Here is a 7,984-nt window from a genome sequence, read left to right on the forward strand (position 1 = left end):
TCCAGACTGGTGACGACTGTGATCCCAGGGAGTCTTCTGGAGAATCAGTCATTGCAGAATAAACTTTCACCACCCCCCCCAACCCCGTGTCATCTCTCCACCCCTCATACAGGTGCTTCTCCGTTACCAACCCCGAAGACAGGAGTCATTAACATGCTATCAAACATCTGTTCAATACTTATTTTTTGAAATCCAAACCTATGCAAAGCCTGGAATTAAGAACCTCCCTCCCAAATAGATAAGCTCAAAGGTTTCTAACTTAATAAACAGGGATTAGAACAACACCCTGAGGGGTGTCTGGGTGGCTCAGTCTGTTGAGACTTCGGCTTAGGTCATGATCTCATGGTTCGTGGGTTCGAGCCCCACGTCAGGCTCTGTGCTGACAGCTAGCTCAGAGCCTGGAGCCTGTCTTCGGATCTTGTGACTCCTTCTCTTTTTGACCCTCCCCTGCTCACACTGTCTCTCTCTCTCTCTCAAAAATAAATAAAAAAAACATTTTAAAAATTAAAAAAAAACAAACACCCTGATAACTCTACTTGCCCTGGTCAGGATATTTTCATCAACTCTGTCCCATTCAGGCCTTTTGACATCCTATCTTAATTGTGAAAATATAGCTTGATCCAATAAAAGGCAGAGGAGAGCCAAAAAGAAACAAAGAGAAAGCATGAAAAACAGGAAATACAAACTAACAGGGCAAGGGTAGGTCCAAACACATCAGTCATTACAATAAACGTGAATGAGCTAAACTCTTCTGTTAAAATAGAAGACTCTCAGGTGAGAATACAAAAACAACACAAAAGCAGCTCTGTGCCATTTTACAAGACACATACCTGAAATGGAATGACGCAGGAAGGTTGAGAGTAAAGGAATAACACACGACAGACCAGGCAGCTGCTACCGAAAAGCGAAAGGAAAGCAAGGTGTGCGAACCTCAAGGACAAGATGGAAGGAAGTAACCAGTGTCAATGCGTGGCTTGTGCCCCAGCGACCCAACAAAAGACTGAAGTGTGAGCCCCACCCCAGAGATTCTGACTTCGCCAGTCCGTGACAGGGCCTGGACATCCCCTGGGAGCCAGGAAACGATCCACAGCTGTGTGTCACAGTGTTAGGGGGAGCAGATTGAGGAAGAATCCCCAGATCTCTACAGGAAGGAAGTCTTGTAAGAAAGCAGTACACAGGAAGCATCCAGTAAATACCAGATTGGTCAATTGACTGATACTCTCCTTACTAGAAACTACCATGGTAATTAGGCAGTAAAATCCTCCACACCCATCTATTAATCCTGGGGAAGTATATCCTAAACGGAGAAGATTGCTGGTGTAGTAACTAGGGTTCCTGTTCTTGGTGGCCTAATCAGTTTCTGCCCAGGGAAGGCCATCCTACCTCCAGGCCTGTGCTTTCCGGCTCTTGTAACCCGACGCTTGCAGAAGTTCAAGCCGCCTCAGGTAATACCAGGGCACGTCTTGAAGATTTTTGCAAGGTTGAAATAGGGCTCCAGGGAATCTTGGTGTACCCCGGTGTCAGGACACCATCCTGGGTTCGAGATCAGTGGACTAGGAGTACCAGTCTCCATGCCCGTCCTCTCCACAGTCTTATGCTCCTACAATTCACGGATTCAAAACAGACCTTCTGTCACTGTTTACTGAGCACCTACTATGTGGTTGGCACCGTTCCTGGGGGGATGGATGCCTGAGCATGATGCAAAGTCCCTGCCTTCATCAACCCAGAGAGGGGCAGGACTGGGGCCGGTGGCACAGCGGACAAGCGGCACTCCGGGGCCTAAAAGGTGCATCTGCGGCTCCCAAACTCAGGTTTTCTACTCTACTCACCATGTCCTCTGTCCTTGCCCATGGGCCTCAGTTTCCCCTACAGGAACAGGGGGGCATTGGTCACCATTTTACACTTGGGCAGAGGCGTGCTCCTTATCTGGGGGCAGCAGGACTGAGCCCTTGCAGTTCTTGGCACAAACGCTGAACGCTTCCTCAACTTTCAGTTGGAACCGAAATGTCCCCGTGCCCAGGATGCAGAGTGGGAAGCATGAAAGTTATGAGTTGAAATCGGAGCCCAGGCTGCTGGGGCAGCAAGGAATTCTGCCCAGGACTGTTTTCCTGCAGCCACGCAGCCTTTCAAGGGCAGCAGGCAGCAGGTGGAGGGGCCAGCCAGTGAGAAGACCTGACAGACTGGCCAAGGGTGGGCCAGGCGGCCAGCGGGGACACCCCGGTGGCCAGCCTGCCTGCTCCCAGCTCAGACTGCCCATGGGAGAGCAGGTCAGAGTCTGTGGGCAGACGGCTGCGACTCTGGGCCTCGGCTGGAAGACGGAGACCTGGGTGGTATTACCAGAGAAACATGGCATGATAACTTACAACCGCTCAACTCCAGAGGCTCCTGTATGTTCACACCTGGGGGCCGGGGAGGGGCATCCGAGTGCATAAGCCTGAAAGTCATCAGTAAACAAAGTACCCTCTCTACTTCCAGAGACATCCCATTTGTGTTTCCCCGGCCGGAGCCATCCTGCTCGGCCTCCATTCTTGCCCCTCTGGCCTTGGCACCTGTCCGTCCTGCGGTCACGTCCTCTTCCTCCCTGAAACCCCTTCTCGCATACGGACTGGACTCTGAGACACTGGAACCCAGGCTCCCTTCCGGGCTCCGGCCCACACTGTTCCTGCTGCCGGCTCTTCTTGTCGGTCCCACCCCTCCTTTATTTATTTATTTAAAAATTTTTTTTATGGTTTTAATTTATTTTTGAGAGACAGAGACAGTGCGAGCAGGGGAGGGTCAGAGAGAGAGGGAGACACAATCTGATTCAGGCTCCAGGCTCTGAGCTAGCTGTCAGGAGAGCCCGATGTGGGCGGGTCTCGAACCTACAAACCACGAGATATGACCTGGGCCGAAGTCGGACGCTCAACCGACTGAGCCACCCAGGCGCCCCACACCCCTCGCTTTAAAAGACCTGAACCCCGTGCTCCTCCACCTCCTGGGGGTCCTCCAGAACCCACCCGGCCGGGCCAGGGCCCCTCTGCCTCCACTCTCTCAGCATGTACCGCCCTGCATGGTTGCTGCTGCCTGTGTCCTGAGCACACAGAACGTGGCCAGATGGGGACAGGGGTCAGAGCTGTGCTGTCTTCGGGCCTCACATTCTGTACCAGCCCTGACCTTCTTGGTCAGTGTGTGCTCTGTGACAGCTTTAAGGAAGGAGAGAATCTTACCCGTCCCCCATGGCTCATCCTCATTCACTCATTCATTCAGCACATCTGCTGCACCAGCCAGTCTTGGGGAGGGAGGCAGACCTTCATTCCCATCTGCCCAAAGGGGCAGAGCCAAATGGCTGCTGAGGTGCGACCCAGGAGATGGGCAAGACAAGAGGTTGGGGAGGGCTTCCCTAAGGAACAGAGAGCAGTCAAGAAAAAGGAAGAGAAATGAGCCAAATGGGGTGGGAAGGGCATTTCAGGCAGGAGGAACAGTGTGTGCAAAGGCCATGTGGCCGGATGCAGTGTGGCAAGGACAGGGTGAGGGGCACACATCCGTGCTACGCAGGGCCAAAGGGACCAGGGTCTGAGAGCAAAGGAGAGTCTGGGGCAAGGGTTAAACAACAGGGGATAGGCTCAGATGTGCAGACTACAGAGAGCTCCCTGGCTGCCATGGGGAGAAAGGACTAAGGTGTCTGAGTGGAAGCAGGAACTACAGAGAGGCTACTCTACACCGGGCAAGAGGGCCTGGGCTGCTGGCTGTGAAGGCAGGGCAAGCGCCTGGGGCCCCGGGGCCTCCCTTCCCAGGCTCAGGAGGCTGCAATGCAGGACCACCAAAAGCAGAGAGAGCAAAGGTCAGAGGCCACGTCCCTCCTCCCCTCCAGAGACAGGCTGGGGCAGGCGGGCTGGGAGAGGCAGGTGGACTCGCCTGCAGCTGGGAATCCTGGTCCTCCTCCCTCAACAAGGAGACTAGGAAGAAAGTCAGCTTCTTCCCAGGGCTTTCTGGGTGCCCCTCACCCTCCTTAGGGTGTTGCCTAAATGGTTCAAATTGAGTTAAGCCTCTCCCTCAAAACGTCCTGTCCCCAGATGATGGCCCCTGACAATGCTCAAAATGCCACTGTTAGCAGCCATACTGAAGGTTCAGCGCTGCTCTGTTCCTGAATCTAATTTGCCAGGTCTCCTTCCCTCTGCCAAGAGAGAGGACTGGGCAAGTGAGGGCAAAGCCAGAGGGAGGAGAGGTGGGACAGGGTTGCTGGGGCGGAGTCAGGGAATACAAAAGCCAGTGACTCCACCATCTGGCCTGGGGCAGTCCCTGGAGACCCAGGTGTGGGTGGGAAGACCTTGTTTCCCTTCCCAAGAGCCCCTGGGCCCCCAGCATCCACCACCTGTAAGCTATGAGTCCAAGATGAGTGCCTTTACTCGTGGCCTCAGCGTTATGCTCTGTGAAGAGAGACACAGACCCCAGCCAGGCTGTCACGGAGTCAGAATGAGACGTTATTAATACCCACGGCCGTGCTGGGCGCACAGTGGGTGCTTGAGAAATGGCTGGGAAGACCACTCTGGTACACGTTATCCGTATGGTTGGAGGTGGGCTGTACTGGCAGAACCCTCCCCAATCGTTCTGGGCTTTCCAGCTGTCGCTGATCAATGTGTGCCTGTGTCTCCATGTTTCTGCTCACAGTGGGGGCTGCACGATTGTTAAGGGGACTGGATGAGAGTCAGCTGAGCTCCTGCCCCACCCAGGGAGAGGAGACCAGTTAGTTGCATGGTCAGCTCTGGGCTTAACACTATCCTCACCCTTAAGAGTGTGTGGTTATTAGTACTGGCTGCTACAGTTTACGGAGCACGCACTGTGAGTCAGGTCTGGGGCTGGGCACCCAGCCACCTCACCAGCTGCGGGTTGCTATCATTAGTCCCATTTCACAGATGAAGAAACTAAGATTCAGATCTTAAGGGACCTGCCCAAGGTCACGCAGACAGAAGGGGCAAAACTAGGGCTTGAACTCACACCTGGCTGACAAGGGACTCTGTGCCCTTCACCACCAGGAAACTCGGGGCACCCCAGCCGGTTTCCAGGAGGGCATGCACCCCTTTCACCAGCCGTTAAAGCCTTGGGCCCTGCCTCCCACACAGGGACCTCGCCATTAAGACTGGATGCAGCCCCAGTGAGGCTGGACATTAAGAGGAAGCTTCTGGGTGCTTACTGGGACACAGGTCTGGGTGGAAGTGCAAAATTAGTCCCATTTTACAGGTGAGGAAGGTGAGGCTCAGTGAAGGTAAATTTCTTGACCAAAATCAGAGGCAGAATTCAGTTTAACTCCAGAGCTGGGTCTTAACTATTCCACTCCTCCCCAAGACAGGTCAGACACCTCCCCAGGAAGCCCTGCCAGATCGCCCAGGGCTCCACCCTAACCCTGACAAGCTCTTACTCCAGACCCATCAGGGGCCCCGGAGTCAACAGATAGAGACCTCGTATGTCCACCTCTATGTCCCACCATGACACGGTCCTGTAACTATACTTGCAATTAAGCATAACTCCATCATTCACAGGGAGATGGTCAACATCTCCTCCACCACCCCACCCCCGCCAGGAATGGCAGACCTGGAGTTGTGCAGTGCACAGCCTGTCCATCAGCATCCAGCTCAATCCCAAGCACGTGGTAGGTGCCGTATCTGCACTTGTTCAACAGTTAGAGTCACTAGAGCTGTCGTAGGTGGAGGCCTCCTATACCTTCCAGCTCTTTCCCTGGGCTATTTCATCTCATCTTCATGCTACCGATATCGTAACTACGCTTATGCCCATTCTCCAGGTGAGAAAACACTGGCTCAGAGGCCAAGCAGCTCACCCCCGATCACCTAACCAGAAAGGGGCAGCTGGTAGGGGCTGCACTCTCAACCAGGCTTCGGGACGGCGGGAGCAGGTCCCCTGAGCCCGTCCCTGCTGGGGTGGAGGCCCATCCCCATCCTCAGTGACCTGACCGTCAGGTCTGGCCCTGTCATTAGCTCAGGTGTGAACATCGGCTCCCACACCTGTTATTAGGAACCAGGGTGACAGGAGCCATGGGGTTCACCCGTCCTGGCCCTCCCCGGTTTCCGACGCTGAAAGGCTGACAAAACAGGGAGAGGCGTGTTTTCTCCAGGAGGGCCCCTGCGTGACTCTCTGGGTGTGAAGGTCACACTCCTGGCTTCTCGGTCCTGGGTCCCCTCAGCTGGAGGCGGTGATGCTGAGTCTCTGGGTACTTCCTATGTGCCAAGGGCATTCTGTCGGCTGTCACATTTGCTGCCCCCAGGACCCCATGAAGGAGACACTTATTTGTACCACCCCCGCTTGGCAGATGAGGAAACTGAGGCTCAGGGAGGTTCCCTGACTTGCCTTAGCTCCTGTGGCCGAGCTGGGACCACAAGGGAGGCATCCTGCTCTCAGGGCCAGAGCCCCCACCCACTTTGCCATGCTCAATCTTGCGGGCAGTCCCGCCCTCCCTCAGACAGAGGAGGCCCCCAAAGCACTCAGGGTGAAAGAGCAACTTGAGGGTCAGTGCCCCTTGGCCAGCGACCACATCTTAGAGCTATAAGGACAGTGTTAGGCACCAAGTAACACTCAAAAGATTCTTGTTGAGAGAACGGGGCAAGAGGCTGTCTCCTAGCCCATAACCCAGACCATCAACTTGTCCCCCATCGACAGGAAGGGGCAGAGGGGATGCGCTGGTCTGGTGACACGATGCATGGAAGCTCCTGGGCCCTACCCAGAACTGTGTCTCTTCCACGCCTGGAGCCCAAAGGCAGTCTCTCATCCCATCCTGGGGAGAGAGTCAGGAAGACTTCCTGGAGAAAGAAACCTCAAAGCTTAGATCTGGGATCAATGGCTGTCAGCCAAGGGCAGAGGGTGGCTGCTTTAGGTCAGAAGTATTCGAGGGGGGGAAGGGGTGGAGGATAGAGAGGTAGGACCCTGAATCCTCACCACCCCAGGCCCTTGGAGTCCACGCAGATATAAAGGATGAGAATTCCTTCCTTCCTTTTTCCTCTGCTGGGAAAGCCAAGACCCTCTCTGCTTGTATGAATTCATCCCGACCTTGTTAGGTCCAACCATCTGTTGGGGGCGCCACACAGAGGGAGGGATTGGGGTCTGGAGAGATGGAGGAGGCAGAGGGCAGGGTGAGGCCTGGCTCTTCTCCTGGGGTGTGGGTGGTGCATATGGGAAGGATTGCAGGGGCCCAAGTCTCGGAGAGGGGAGAACAGAACAGTCCTCCGAGGCTGGCATGGAGCATGTGATTGTGCAATGCCCCAGAGAGCAGCACAGGGACTGGACGGGACCCCAGCTAGGTTTGAGAGCCAGCTGGACCCAGGCACGGAGGAACGGCAGGCAGGGCCCTGCCCAGTCTCTGGGGTTGTGAAAGCCTTGGGAGAGGGGGAGTGGGGGACTTTGGAAGGGAGGAAAATCAATGCCTCTGAGCTTCAAGCAGCACATAGGAGAGACAGGGACCCTGATATCACAGGGCGGTGCAGTTTCTGAAATGGCGGGAGCTCACAGTAACGGACTGCCCACACTGCCCTGCCAGTGCCCAGGCCTGCCTGCACCTGTGGAAGGGGCAGCCTCGGCTGGACCCCAGGAGTACCGCAGAAACCCTGGCCTGAGTCTTCTCACCTTTAGCTGGGTCCGGAAGGAGGTGAGGATAACTTGGGGTGGATAGTCCCACGCAGGTGGGCTATGCTGTGTGGGGTCTCCCACCTGAATGAAGCCCCTTGTCAGGAGAAGCTTGGCAAAGTGAACCTTTCCAGCCAGGCGCCCCCACCTCATATTTGCTAGAGAAGGAAAGAGGCAGGGGTCAAAGTCCCTTTCCTTCGCTCAATCTCAGCATCTCCAAGAGGCTTCCCTGAACCGGTTATTAAGTGAATACATTACGCTTATCAAAACGGACGTGGGCTGCAGGCTCAACGCAAACACATCAAGAGGTGTCATTCCCTTCCCAGGCTGCTCTGGGGACCTGCGGCTCCAAGACGCCGCCAGTTTCTGGGCTGGG

Source organism: Suricata suricatta, chromosome 8 (assembly GCF_006229205.1).
Source record: "Suricata suricatta isolate VVHF042 chromosome 8, meerkat_22Aug2017_6uvM2_HiC, whole genome shotgun sequence".
In the NCBI taxonomy this organism is placed as follows: domain Eukaryota; kingdom Metazoa; phylum Chordata; class Mammalia; order Carnivora; family Herpestidae; genus Suricata; species Suricata suricatta.